General features: G+C 46.9%; 1 protein-coding gene across 1 annotated transcript in view; it reads left to right on the top strand.

Annotated features, from left to right (window-relative positions):
• LOC146869052 (E3 ubiquitin-protein ligase TRIM39-like) overlaps positions 1 to 14,998 on the top strand; it is a 95,508-nt gene that overhangs the window by 55,072 nt on the left and 25,438 nt on the right. The gene's annotated exons all lie outside the window — the stretch shown is intronic.

The raw sequence follows: 14,998 nt of genomic DNA, 5'->3' as shown, positions 1-14,998 counted from the left end.
ATTCTTACGTGTCAACCTCATATAGCAGTGATGAGGCGAAGGAAAATAGTGACATGAAATTCTATATGCCGGTCACAACGCACTGGGGATATTGTGTAAAAATGCATTGTAGCGTCAGCTCACCCAAAGCCATAAAAAGCGGTACCCATGATAGGTGATGTTGACCGAAAGAAGAGAACCCATGGAGGCCACAGGGAATGCCAGTATATATTATAATACAAGTGAAAAACTAGATTTTGCATGCATTGTGCTCTATAAGATACAAAGAAATATGTGTATTTGGTGTTCCGTTTTGCATGCAAGGAAAGAATATATATTAGTAGTGATTTTTAATAAGAATGTAGAATACCTAAGCGCCCTGTAGTAAGTACAATGTCCAAAAGTAGTCCGTTAGATACAGAGAGGATCTTGTCGAAATCTATTTAAAATATATATAAAACTGCATGTATATGCAACCATGCTGAGGAAAATATAGGATTGTGCAGAAAAGTAAAAATCAGTACACTGTAAGGAGAGCAAAGTCTCCTGAGTAGTAAAAAGGGAAGGGCAAATAACAACATATAAAAGTAGAGCAGTTTAGAATGAAAACTGGTCACCCAGGTGAAACGAGGGAAGTGATTCCATGTGTAGCGGAATACAATGAAAAGGGCCAATGTACGAATAGTTGTCCCGTGAATTTCCGGATGGAGTATATAATTCCATTTCTAGGGCCTTGAAAAAGTCACTCTTGTCACTGCTTTAAGCAAGCAGATATTCCGGCCATTCAATAGGTTGTGTATGAGTATGTAGCATCCTGTCACGTCCGCAACCCGGCCACTCAGCTGAAACAAGAGCCCCGAGCCACCCATATGGAAACCTCTCTGGCATAGGATGAATAAGTGGATGAGTAAAGCGGTCCCCTCCATTTTTTGTGGAGTTTCTGGGCTTCTGTCTCCAACATATGTGTCTCTCGGAGGAGAGCTAAATGAACTCTAATCCTTCTAAGATAGATGTGTGTTCTATACTGTTTCACGAAGGAGTTTAGACCCCTCACATTCCATGTGACAAATTTAAAATTTCACCCATCTCGTAACATCCCACCCCCCCTCGCTCTCCTGCTCCGCAGACACACCTCCCCACACCATTCTCAAACCCCCGCCACCCTCAGACACAACTGATGCTTCAACAACGATAATAACCCCAAACCATATGCGACTCCCATTATACCACCCGGGTAAACACCTTTCAACTTAGCTAGTGTCCTCCCACACATAATGCTACTCCCACCCACCCAAAAATTGTCTCAATTGAACTACAGTGTGTGTACACTCCCTCTATTGGGTATAAACTGGTATTATATCTTAGGGGCAGAAAACAGTCAGATCTCACCCCAGGGGGCGGCTCAATCAGCAGTTCCGCACACTAATACCCTGAGGTTCTCACACTGGTAGTCAGGTAATCAGTCACACCACAGAAAAGTAGAAACAGGAGAAGGTATGGGAGGAAAACAAGAAGTAAAGTATAATAGAGCAAGGGTAAAAGGGAGGGTTGGCAGCTGGTGGGTGAAAGACTCGGGACCTCTATCGGTGCCACAACCTCATATTATCACACCTCACTTAAAGTCCGTACAATAATGACTGAGTGTCCCAGGGGGAGCCTCAACAAACAGACTAATCAGTTCCGTCGTACTACTGGGTGGCATTCCCCCTACAGCCCTCCTCATACCTGTCACACCAGGGGCAAGTGCAACATCATTCTACAGCACCTTCAGTGTGGTCCATAAATATGTGTCCATATTCGACCATCTGCTCTGAAGTAATGGGTTTTTCAGAACCAACCCAGCAGTGCCAGGGGACACACCCGAAGACTTCGAGTTCTTCCTGTTTCAGACCACAGAAACACAGAGTCTTCTAGATGAAGTCAAAGATCGTATTTATTGGCTGCAGACCAATCACAGGTATCCGAGAAGTACAACACGGTGTATGTTCTCAGGAGACTGCTCCAAACCAAAAACCAGTCTTTTCTTATATACAGAATATTACGCTCTGGGCAACACCGCCCCTATTTTACAAGTAGTCGTTCACATATTTTCGCTTCAAAGAAAGAGCACAGTCATGATGACAATCCCACATTTCAGCTCGGTCAGCACATAATTATTTACCCAGCGAGGCTCAGAACCCTCATCAGATATCAGCAGACCCCAATAAAACGGACACCTCCTCCTCGTAAAACAGGCCAAAAAGTAGGAAACAGAGTCAGGTGTGAAAGGGATTAGTCAGGAGTCGCGTGGGATACACGACTTTATGATGTGTTGGGCCCTGATGCTAATCCCGTAAGGCCGCAGTAAAAGGAACCCGGCCGGGCAGGACTGACCTCGGGCAGCGGAGTCAATTTGTATAGGTCAGAAAGAAGTCAAAGGAAGATTGCGTGTCCTTTAGGCCTAGGCATGGCCTTAATGTGCAGCCTATGTGAGGGCAACCACAACATGGTTACCCTTTTAAGATGGAACTCGAGGGTTCGACATGTAGTATCGTATACACGGTGAATTCATCGGTGAAACATAACGAAAACACTCATACATACCGCATTAGTCATTTGCGGTTCGCTGATACCAAAATCGGCAGGCTAGGACCATGCTACCAACATGGTTCCGAAATTTACAGTACCACAGTCCCTCCTTTTGCCCTTACATAGGCAATAACTATACTCATACTAATCTGAGTCCAGGTCTATATTCATAAAGTCATGAAGATGTTGCTGTAGTATCATCCTATTGCTTAGTTCGTCCCTTGATACAGGTCTCCTTACACATGATGCAACGCAGAGGCTACATATTACAGGAGCACCCTGTACACATAGACAGAACAGGAAAAGAATGGCCAAGATCGTCCCAGCGACTATTAGAATCTTCCATCCCCAAGCTGATATCAGTCCCCAGAACCACCCCATCATTGACCAGTCTCCTTTATCCACATGAATGGATTCAGAAATCTTATGCAGTTTAGAAATGGCCTGATAGACTGTTGGAGCGGTATCTGGTATGAAAATACAGCAGCTTGATTGGATAACCTTGCATACCCCACCACGGTCTGCAAGTATGACGTCTAGAACCATACGGTTCTGCAACGTCATGAGGCGATCCGCTTGGAGCTCAGCTGTCAAGTTACCAAGGGCACCAGCCGTTACATTAACAGTGGTTTCAACTACATGAGTCAGTTGTCTCAGGTTCCTACTATTGACCATTGGTCCCCAAAACGGCAGGAAACCCAGGAAAAAGCCTCCCGCTTCCTGACCGGCAGTATCCTCCTTACTAACAACGCCTCTCACAACTCTGATCTTGTGATAATCAGAGGCGGCAGTAAATGTCGGCGGTAGCAAATTTGCAACATAACACGTGCCCGAGAAATCAGGGGGCAACCATGTATATGCTCGATCATTACAAACAAAGTATGTACCCTTGGCAGCCAAAAACGCAGGGGAAAACTGTGATGGAAAAATGTACGTTTCAGCACAGTCACTCTTCCCTAATTGAGCTCTGGGATTCTGACCATTACCTTGTAAACAGAACCGACCTATGTGGGGTACGACCCAAATTGGGGATGAACTTTTACGCTGTCTCTCGCCCAGACTAATGCTATACCCTGTCGCGTTCCAACCCACATAAGCTCGCAGCTCATCCTTGGGAATAGATGAATATGCATCGATATCTCTGCTCATATCAGCAACTCCTCTCATCAAGGCTTTATTGTTCGTGCTAGGTCTAATGGAACGCGGTGGTCGTGGGGGATAGGTCTCAAGTACAAAAAGAAACATAGTCTGGAATGCCCAAGATGACCCATTATAGCTAAACGGCAGCGCCAGATATGGGATACCCTTGTTAATGGTATGCGGCATCAAACCACACACCCAGCAATTTGTCGTATTCATAACTAGTTGGTGCTGGTGCAGAAGTTGAATAAACAAATTGTTTACGAACTCAGATCGTCTAGCTTGTTCGTGTTCAGGCAGAGGGTGGAAAGAGTGTGAGGAAACAGTAGGAGGAGGTATGGGCTGTATAGTGGGTGCAAACGGCACTTGAAAGGACAATAATACATAACCTACAGAAAACATCATCATGCTAAATAGGACAAACAGACATAATATTACAAAACGTTTGCTATTCATTACTTTACATATTCTGCTCTTAAAATTTATTTCCTCAGCGGGTCTCTTCATCTCGAAAAACTCCATCCTCTAATCGTGCTGTTCGCGGCGGATGAGTATCTTCTGCTAAGGAGTACACCTGTCAGTCCAGGGAACGCCCTAGACCAACCAGACCATTGACCTAACGTCTCCGGCTTGTACCCCAAAGTCTTGGCACCGCGACCCTACAGTTGAACCCAGATGGTGGTTCGAAAAAGCAAAAATAAGAAAGTTTCTCAGATGGAAGAGAGAGAGCTGCACTTCTCAAAAAAAGAAAAAATATCAAAGAAAAATAATTTCTATTTGTCCAAAGTTCTCGGCCTCAAATTGTAGCGACTTCTTGCAGGAACTGTTTGGTCTTGGAACAAGAGTTCAGGCTCTGTAGTGTCCAATTGAGTTGGCGGTGGCACAGTTTCTTGCAAGATGTCATCGCTTTCCTTCTCAGAAAGCGTTCCTTTTACTCGTGCATCGCTAAACGGCAGGAAACGAGGCACAGTCTCAGTCTCTGAGTCAGCGATCCCTTTCTGGACCCACTGGTCGTAAGGCAAAGGCAAAGGGACCCTCTTGCAGTGAACGCCGTGTATCCAGTTCTTTTTCCCTTTTATTCGGACAGCCGATCTCGTGGAAAGAAGGACGAGATGGGGGCCGGTCCAGCGGGGCTCATCATTCTTTGTCCTTTTGAAGTTTTTGACCAGTACCCATGATCCAGGATTGATAGGATGTCCTGGAGCTTCAGAGACCTGGGGCAGAGCATCATGCACCTGTTGGTGTAAAACACGCAATTTAGCCGTCAATTCATACAAATAATCAAGCAGTACTGGATGTTCGATCTCACTGAATTTTGTAGGCCTTGGCACTCCCCATATATTGGCCGGGCGGCCAAACACGATTTCGTAGGGACTAAGTCCCACTCGTGAGTGCACAGTCATTCTTGTTGATAGGAGTGCTAAGGGCAGAGCGTCAGGCCATTTAAGACCAGAACTTGCTTGGATCTTGGCTAATTTGAGCTTCAATGTGCCATTGTAACACTCTACTAGTCCAGCTGATTGGGGGTGATTTGCAGCGTGGAATTTCTGCTTTATGCCTAGTCCCTCACATACATTCTTCATCACTCGTCCCACAAATTCACTCCCATTATCACTCCATACCATTCTTGGCATTCCAAATCTAGGGAAGAATTCTTTGACAAGGGCTTTAGCTGTGGATAAGGCAGTATTGTCTTTTAGGGGATATGCTTCTATCCACCTTGAAAAAGCGCAGACAACAACAAGTACATATTTCAAATTGTTTCACCTTTCCATGTGGATGAGATCTAGCTGTAAAACCTCAAACGGATACGTTGGGGGCGCAAAATGACCAGCTGGAGTTGGGGTTCCCCTACCAGGATTGTATTTCAAACATACCATGCAATTTTTGACCACATTCTCTGCACACTTGGGAATTCCAGCATTCTGCCATACTGAAGCCAACAACTTGCATATCCCTTTCACACTGATATGCGCCATTCCATGTGCCATCGTGACCACTGGAAGCACATATGCATCAGGTAACAACCATCGCCGGTGTTCTGACAAATCAGTCCAACAACCATTTTCATCCAATTTACCCTTACTTTCTTTCCACATGCTCAATTCTTTCTCTGTGGCTTCAGCTTGAAGGGACTTCACACTCCCTATCGTGTCTTCACACATTCCAACATCACCAACCCATCTTGCAGGGCCTGCAACATACATTCGATTCGTCACATCGTTTGCTGTCTCTTTCGCGATTTCGTCAGCAAACGCATTACCACGACCAACATCATCAATAATCTTCTTGTGGGCACTGCATTTCACAATCGCGACTTGTAATGGCAAGGTCAGCGACTCAAGGAGATCATTCACCAACTGACCATTCTGAATCTTAGTTCCATGCGAAGTCAAGAACCCACGTTCTTTCCACAAGCGCCCAAAACTATGGGCCATGCCAAAGGCATACTGACTGTCAGTGTATATGTTCACTTTCATTCCTTTCGACAACACGCATGCTCTTGTAAGTGCAATTAATTCTGCTGCTTGAGCCGAATTATGAGGTATACGTGCAGTTTCAACAATCGTGTGCAAAGTCGTGACAGCATATGCAGCAGTCGTGTCACCATTCGGAAGCTTGAAACACGAGCCATCCACCCATAAGGTACCATCACACTCAACCAGGGGAGTAACTTTAAGATCCACTCTCCCTTTTGTTTCTTCTTCCGTTCTGAACAGACAATCATGCTGTTCGATCTCATCTGTGTCTGCTGAAATCGGTAATAATGTAGCTGGATTCAACGTATTGCACCTCTTTATGTGCACATGACTCGCTAGCAGTGTCAACTCGTAACCTGACAATCGAGCACTAGTTAAGTGCTGTGTCTTGGTCCTGTTTAATAACGTGTCCACTGCGTGTGGCACCATCACAATCAACGTGTTGTTCATTACTAACCCAGCAGACTGTCGAATAGAAACAGCTGCTGCTGCTGTGGCTCTTAAGCAACTTGGCAATGCCTTGGCTACCGGATCCAAAGTCGACGAAAAATACGCGCATGGACGCTGTCTGTCTCCAAAAGACTGTGTCAGCACTGACAACGCACAACCTTCTTTCTCATGAACATACAATGTAAAAGGTTTACTGTAGTCGGGGTTACCCAGTACAGGAGCCGAGCATAATGCCTTACGTAATTCCGAAAAACTTTTCTGACACTCTTCAGACCATGGGACGGGATTCGGTGTATCTTTGCATGTTCATGCTATCAAGGGTTTTGCCAGCAAAGAAAAACTCGGGATCCACTGCCTACAGTATGAAGTAATACCCAAAAAAGCACGCACTTCTCTCTGTGTTATTGGCACGCTCAATTGTGCAATGGCCTGAATTCTTTCTGGGGTCAGTTTCCTCCCCTCCTTCGACAAGAGATGACCTAAGTAGGTCACTTCTTGTCGACAATATTGCAGTTTTGAGAGAGACACTTTGTGATGAAAGGCAGACAAATGGCGCAACAATGACAATGTAGCTCCTTTACAAATCTCCTCAGTATCCGCGGCGATTAGTAAATCGTCAACATACTGAATGAGGGTGGCACCACTAGGTAAGACAATTGCATCAAGCTGCGCCTTTAAAGCCTGACTGTATATTGATGGACTTTCACAGTAGCCTTGCGGAGCGCGTTTAAAGCGGAAGCTGCGACCTCCTAAACTAAAACCAAAAATATCTCTGCTTTCCTCTGCAATCGGAATGCTAAAGAAAGCATTCTTTAAATCAATCACTGAGAACCAAGCAGCGGAAGCTGGAATCATAGTTAACAAGGCAGTTATATCAGGAACAACTGGAAACTGTGGCACAACTATCTTATTGACCTCTCTAAGATCGATCACAAATCTGTAAACAGGTGGCTGAGAGGCGTCAGTACGTTTTAGAACAGGCAGAACCGGACTATTGCAAACGTTGCCTCTTGTCTCTTCAATTACATCCTTTTCAATCAAGTCATAGATGATTGCTAACAACGCTTTCTCACCTTCATTAGAGATCTTGTACTGGGGAATGCGTGGCAATTTAACATTGGCTCTCAAAGTAACCACATATGGCGGTATTTCCAAGAGACCCACATCATTAGGACCAGAAGCCCAAAGGACATCCGGAAGAGACGACAATTCAGCTGGCAGTTTATTCTTCGACAAATACATTGGAGAAATCACTTCCCTACCCAGTGTAAGTTGTACTCCCGAGGGGGAACAATATAATGTCGCATATAATCTCTTTAACAAATCCAATCCTAGCAGATTTGCACCACAACCTGTCGTTAGGATAAGGGGTGCTTTCAGCTCACAAGGTCCAACAGAAAGGGGCATAGGACTAGAGATCGGGTTCCTAACCGGGGCGCCAGAAAAACCTACTGAAACATTCATTTCGCCAGACAAAGGCGCGCCAGAGAGTTTTGAGTGCATAATTGAACTCTTTGCAGCACCAGTATCCAACAGAAAAGGCTCTGATACACCCGCTGTAGTCACCTTGACATACGGTCCACTCTGGTCCACTGGCACTGAAACAACTCCCTCTCTCTGTCTATGGCTGTCCTAGTAATCATTACCTTCCGCACTTTCATCTTCTGCATAATAGTCGTTATTATAGTACTGAGCTGTCCCACCAGTTACATTGGCTTGCTGATCAAAACTATTCATCGTATTTTGAGGCGGAAGAGGACGCGCGTTCTGGGGAACGTTCCCACGCCCTCTACCTCTAGGAGCTTGCTGACCACCTCTACCTCTTGCGCCATAAGCATTATTCATGCGCTGCAACAATATAGGACAACTATACTTAAAATGACCTTCTTGTTTGCAATACGAACACTGATTGGGACCCACAGGAACACGCGGTTGGGAATACCCGAACCTTTGCCAGTTACTCTGAAACTGTTGGGGTTGTTGATCGTTACTCTGACCTTGCTTATAGTTATTCTGATCTCCACGTGGCGGGTAAGCCTGCTGTAAAAGAACCTTCGTCTTTAATTCTTTTGTTTTCTTGTCTGCTCTATCCTTCTCATCTTTATCCCTATTTTGGTAATACTGTGCAGTAGCCAGTATTTGCGCTGATGAGGAAACAGCCCAAGAACTCTCTGAATCTTTTAATTTCTTACACAACTCGGGAAGCAAATTATGCACAAATTTATCAACGAATAACCGTTGACCACCTTCCGTACTCATGTCTTGACCACTGTGATCGATAAATGTTTCTTCAAACCTGGTGAAGAAATCAGACACTGTTTCATCTTTCTTTTGTTTGCATGCGGATAATTTATCCCAATTCACACAAATCGCTGGCATTAAAGTATTCATGTAGGTAATAATTCTACCAGGGAGTTCTGCTACTAAGGGCTCAGGTTTCGCACCACCAACTTGTCTAGTGTCTGTAGCAGTGATATTATCCCATGTGCCACCTAGTTCTGCAGCATGATCTGTATTACGAATCAACCCCCATAAAGGCTGCGGAACAACATTCCCGAACAACATATCTATGTCAGCTAGGTCCATGACGCACGATTCTGCAGTCTGTGATAACTCCTTATAATATCCTGCGGGGTTTTTACGGGGGTCAGGCAATGTCTGCTTAAGGGCTAAAACTTCTGATCACTTCCAAGGGACATGTACCCAAACACGCTGGAAATGAGCTGGCATAGCAGCAATACCGTTAGCGGCATCAGCCGCAACCGCGTCCTTCCATACCGGAGGGACTTCTCTCATAGGGTATTGTCTAACCTTCCTGTCAGAGGAGTCACGTTCAAACAGTGACTGAGAAGGACCCCCGATCCTAAAAGACAATAATGTTGCAACTGCTTTCTCAACATCGGGGCCCACAATCGTACCTTTTCCAAATTCAAACCTTACATGACACAATTCCTGCGGGCTTAAGTCCAAACCATGATCTTCCAATTCCTCACAGAGGAATACACACATTTTCTCGAAAACGTATCTCTGTTTCAGTGCTTCCCATTGATGAAAAACATTTACAACAGACTCTACATCATATCTTGAAGGAAAAACAATCCATTTATATGCCATGAGGTCTAATACTTCTTTCTCTTCAGAACCTGGCAGCTGACTACGCAACTGCGTACGTTGTGAACCAGGGGTCGTACTAGATGACCCAAAGAGAGGCGATATAAAACTAGTGAATGCGCTAGCTATTCGTTGTCGTGTAGAAGGAGAGGTTGAGGCAAGAACAGGGGGAAAGACAGAGGGAAGAAAAACGGGTACAGATACGGGTACAGATACGGGTACAGGGGTCGTATCAGGAAGAGTGCAGAGGGAGGCAGCTGATGAACTAGGTAAAGTCGCAGGAAGCGCAGAAAAGATAGGCAGCGAGACCGGCGGCCCTTGAGAGGGCTGCGCCGTAGGGATAGGAGCCGGCTGAGGAGGAGCTGGCGGCTGCGGGAAAGCTTGCGGCAAATTAACTGAAGGCCGTACATTTAAAGGCTGCGGAGGCGCTGTAGCACTCTGCGCATACGGGGGTGGCGAACTCAGCAAATGTGACATTAGGGGATCTTTCTCCTTTTTTTCTGACGCATCTTGCTGAAGGGGCGGCAAAACTGGGTAGCATTTATCAATCACTAATTTACGTCGCCTGTGCAGCTGCTCATTCATTTGCTCTTCTTCATTATCTTTAAACTGCAAGGCTGCTTGCATTATCGACATACCTTTCTCTCTTTTATTTTTCTTGGCTAATTTCATTTCTTTCTGTTTGGCTTCCTTTCGCCATAGGCGGAAAGAATCAAACATCGCCGGCCGGGCCTTCTTTTTAAATAATTTAACTTCTAAGTTATCTAGGATTTCTGTGTCGAAACTACCATTTTGGGGCCATTTTAAAACGCCATCCTTCCTGGTGTATCGGATCCATACTTCATTATACGCAATGGGGCCCACGCCATGTTTCACATAAAGCTCATAAGTTGGAGTTCCAATTGGAGGAACCGGACACGAATCCTCTAATCGGGAGTCCCTATTACAACCCAAACAAAACACATTTCCAAATATACTAGAACCAGGCATCGTTGCTCACTAGTCTAGTTTCAAACTTCAAAGGATTATCGAATACTATAGTCTCGTGAATACACGAGTCCTTCGGCTTTGGCACTTGCAAGTTCCAAATCAAAGCGATCCCAAAGGGATACCAAACCAAACTAAGGACTGGGAGACGCTCCACTTATACTTAACTGAGGTATCGATGACGTCACCAGAAGACTCGTTAAATCGTTTCGCTCTACCAAATCATCAAGGGTCCAAAACAGGGCGATAGTCAGGGCAGCAGTCCTTTGTAGCCGTCGGGACGCGGAGAACCTCGCAGTAAAGACTTTCGGACCACGTCGACATGCAGGGGTTGATGAAGTGGCGGCCTTCCTCCAGAATTTTCACACGAAGCTCCTCACGAACCTCTGGCTTGGACCGGTACCGCTGAAATCGGCCCGAGTTGGGCGCCAACTGAAGTACTGGGTTTTTCAGAACCAACCCAGCGGTGCCAGGGGACACACCCGAAGACTTCGAGTTCTTCCTGTTTCAGATCACAGAAACACAGAGTCTTCTAGATGAAGTCAAAGATCGTATTTATTGGCTGCAGACCAATCACAGGTATCCGAGAAGTACAACACGGTGTATGTTCTCAGGAGACTGCTCCAAACCAAAAACTAGTCTTTTCTTATATACAGAATATTACGCTCTGGGCAACACCGCCCCTATTTTACAAGTAGTCGTTCACATATTTTCGCTTCAAAGAAAGAGCACAGTCATGATGATAATCCCACATTTCAGCTCGGTCAGCACATAATTATTTACCCAGCGAGGCTCAGAACCCTCATCAGATATCTGCAGACCCCAATAAAAAGGACACCTCCTCCTCGTAAAACAGGCCATAAAGTAGGAAACAGATTCAGGTGTGAAAGGGATTAGTCAGGAGTCGCGTGGGATACACGACTTTATGATGTGTTGGGCCCTGATGCTAATCCCGTAAAAGGAACCAGCCGGGCAGGACTGACCTCGGGCAGCGGAGTCAGTTTGCATAGGTCAGAAAGAAGTCAAAGGAAGATTGCGTGTCCTTTAGTTTTGGCCTTAATGCGCAGCCTATGTGAAGGCAACCACAACATGGTTACCCTTTTAAGATGGATCCCGAGGGTTCGACATGTAGTATCGTATACACGGTGAATTCATCGGTGAAACATAACGAAAACACTCATACATACCGCATTAGTCATTTGCGGTTCGCTGATACCGAAATCGGCAGGGTAGGACCATGCTACCAACATGGTTCCGAAATTTACAGTACCACAGCTCGCTCGGGTGTTCGTGAGTCCCCAACACATCCGATTCTGTGCTTGAGGAAGCAGCAGAAGTAACTACCTCAGCTAAGGCCCTGGCTGCTTCTCACTCCTGTGATTGTTTTGCTAGGTCCAGAGTACCATCAGATTGCACCACCATTCTCGCAGCAGATCTGGAACGGCGTCTACGTTGACTTTGTCTCCTTGAAGTAGCCGAGGGGCCTTCTTTCTGCCACAGTGAATCCCGAGCCCGTAGATGTCGAAGGCTGACATTCAGCACTATGGACCTCCAGCCAGTCCCAAGTGTATGATAAAATGAGAACGTCCATCCCGCAGCACCTTCAGTTTGGCAGGATAAGGCGACATATACTTCAAGACAATCATTCTTAGCTTTTGTTTGACACTACTAAAGGACTGCCAATGCAATTGGGCAGCTCTTGTATAGTCTGGGAATATTCGTATACTGCTATTTACAAATATCGAGTCTCCATGGCTCCGAACCCCTCATAGTAGTTTATCCCGTTCTCTGTAGTTGAGAAATTTCCCTATTATGCTTCGGGGTCGAGCTCCTGGTTGCGGCGGTGGGACCAATGACTTGTGGGCCCTTTCCACCACAAGAAATAGTGTCACGTTTGTGAGTGTTGTCTTGATCCAGTCTTCCATGAAGGTCTCTGGAACGTTACCTTCGGGGAATCCCATAAATCATAGGCTACAACTGCAGGACCAGCCCTCCACATAGTCCATCCGTGCCTCCAATCGACTCAAGCAGACCGCCTGGGTGGCCACCGTCACCTTCAATGTGGAGATCTCCCCCCGCACTTCCGTGACCTGTGTCTCAGTTTCCACTAATCACTCCGCTACCGTGCGAAGGTCGGTGCGGAGGAGGTTCACGTCTATGGCCATGGCTTCGGTTTTGGTCTGAGGCTTCAATTGCTGCCAGAATCTGGGCCCCGAGGGCTCCATTGCAGGTTGTGTCGCCTCTTCAAGAGACTGTGATGTGGTGGTACCCGCTCCCTGTACCGTGAACTGGTCAATCTTTGTCTGCTTGCTGCCCCTGCGCAATTTGTCCTTACCCATGCCACCTTGAGGACCTTTTCACTTTCTCTCCCTCAATATCTCCCGGATTTCTGGCGGAAGCACTGCAGTTGTGGTCGCTCCCCACACCTTGTGTGTCTAGAATGAATCCCACCAGTGGTGCCAGTCCAATTCTGCACAGGTAAGCTGTGTGAGGGACTCCAGGATTAGCAGCGGGGTGCAGCAGCACAGAGGATACAGAGTTCCCACCTCCTGGTGTCACCTACAGTTCTGATTCAAATCCAGGGTCCGGTGTTCAGATGCCTGTGCAGGGATCGCACCAGGTAGTCATGTGACTGTGAAGGCCATGCTCCTAGTTCAGAGCTAGTTACCAGCGAAAATCCTACAGGAGGAGAATGTCAGGGTCAATGGCAGGTTGCAAGTCACACAGCCCACTCACCAGTCAATGGGACCGGCCACTAAGAGTGTGGGTTCACGTCCAGTCCAGTCCACGCTGCCAAGGCTGACTGCTAGTCTCTTCTCGCTCCTCTGCATGACCCTCAATCCCGGGGTGGGGCGAATAAACAATTGCTGGCAGCCTCTCGCTTGTGTGTACAGCCACATTTATTATACCCTCCAGGCATACCCCTGCACAGCACCTGGAGGAGGGGGGGGGGGTCCACAGAAAAGCTCCTCCTCAAGCACCATGGGTCCACCAGGGCCACCACCGGATCCGTCCCCAACATCCTACCGAGGGCCCCTTGCATCAACCAGTGCGCACCGTTGTCGCGGCTCATCTCCGCCACAGCGTGTAGAAGTGCCTGCAGTGTCTCGGGGATCAGCGGTCACTGTCTCTCTCACACTCGGCCTCAGGAGGGGGGTAAATCAATGCAGCCACCATGTTGGGGGGTCTCTCTGTGGCGAGGCAGTCACCAAGAGCGGAGGCGTGCCGGGGCTCCGTTACAGGCTGCAGGTTCTGTCAGCAGGCCGGCCGGCTATCGTGGTATCAGCCATCCCACTTTACCACCCACACTCCGTTCACCTCCTTGTGGCAGCTCCCCAGGTCCGCCCACAGCTTTGGCAGGCAGGCTGGTCTCCGGCAGAGTGGTAGTAACTCGTAGGCTTCTCCTCGGGTTGTGCATCAGCGCGTTGCAGACAGCTCCAGGGGTTTCCCTATTTTCATGGCGCCACCCTATCCGGAGATCAGTTTCGAGATTTTCAGAGTCGAGGGGTCAGCAGGAGGATGGAGTATGTCTGTGTCTGGGCTGGAGCTCTCTTTTAGTGCTGCCGCCCGGCTATCTTGTTGGCCACGCCCCCCAATCTTATCTATCATTAATAAAATGAATGGCCATGCTGATCCTATGGATCCACCATAGGCTAAATGAACAGCTAGATCCTATGGATGCCGGAGCCAAAGATGAAAAGAAGAATCCTAAAAAGTAACAGTGCCTAGAGGTTGCAGCGTACAGTGACATGACTTCTCGCTGCAGAGGTAGTATGGGGCACTAATCATCTACTAAGGCTGACTTGGGCCCCAAGTCCGGTCTACTGACATCTCTTACAGATCTGAGCCATTCTGATACCTTTGGTGAGTCGGGAGTAATCGATTTCTTACAGATTTCCGTTCTTGCTAGCGATATCAGAAAAAATATCAGTGAGGCCTGATCCAAGTTTAACTCGTCCCAGTACAGGCACAAGTCCATCCCAAATCGGATCAGGCAGGGGCTTACCTTAACTTCGCAGCCAATAATTTATTGAAACGCCTGACTTACATACCCCCAGAAGAAGGCAAATAACGGGCAGTCCACGAACATGCGTATATCATCCGCCTCTGTGTCACCGCGCTTCTAATATTTTAATGGTTCCTATGTGATCTTAGCCAACTTCGTTGGTGACCAATAAGGTCTATGGAGAGTAAACACATGATTCTTTTTAAGTGGTGCTGGTTTGATCAGAGTGTATAACAGATTTAAAGATACTCGCTATAATTGCTCTTTAGCCAGCGCC

This window comes from Triturus cristatus, chromosome 1_1 (assembly GCF_964204655.1).
Source record: "Triturus cristatus chromosome 1_1, aTriCri1.1, whole genome shotgun sequence".
NCBI classification, from domain to species: Eukaryota; Metazoa; Chordata; class Amphibia; order Caudata; family Salamandridae; genus Triturus; species Triturus cristatus.
Note: the sequence above shows the minus strand (reverse complement) of the source record. Positions and strands in the feature narration are given on the sequence as shown.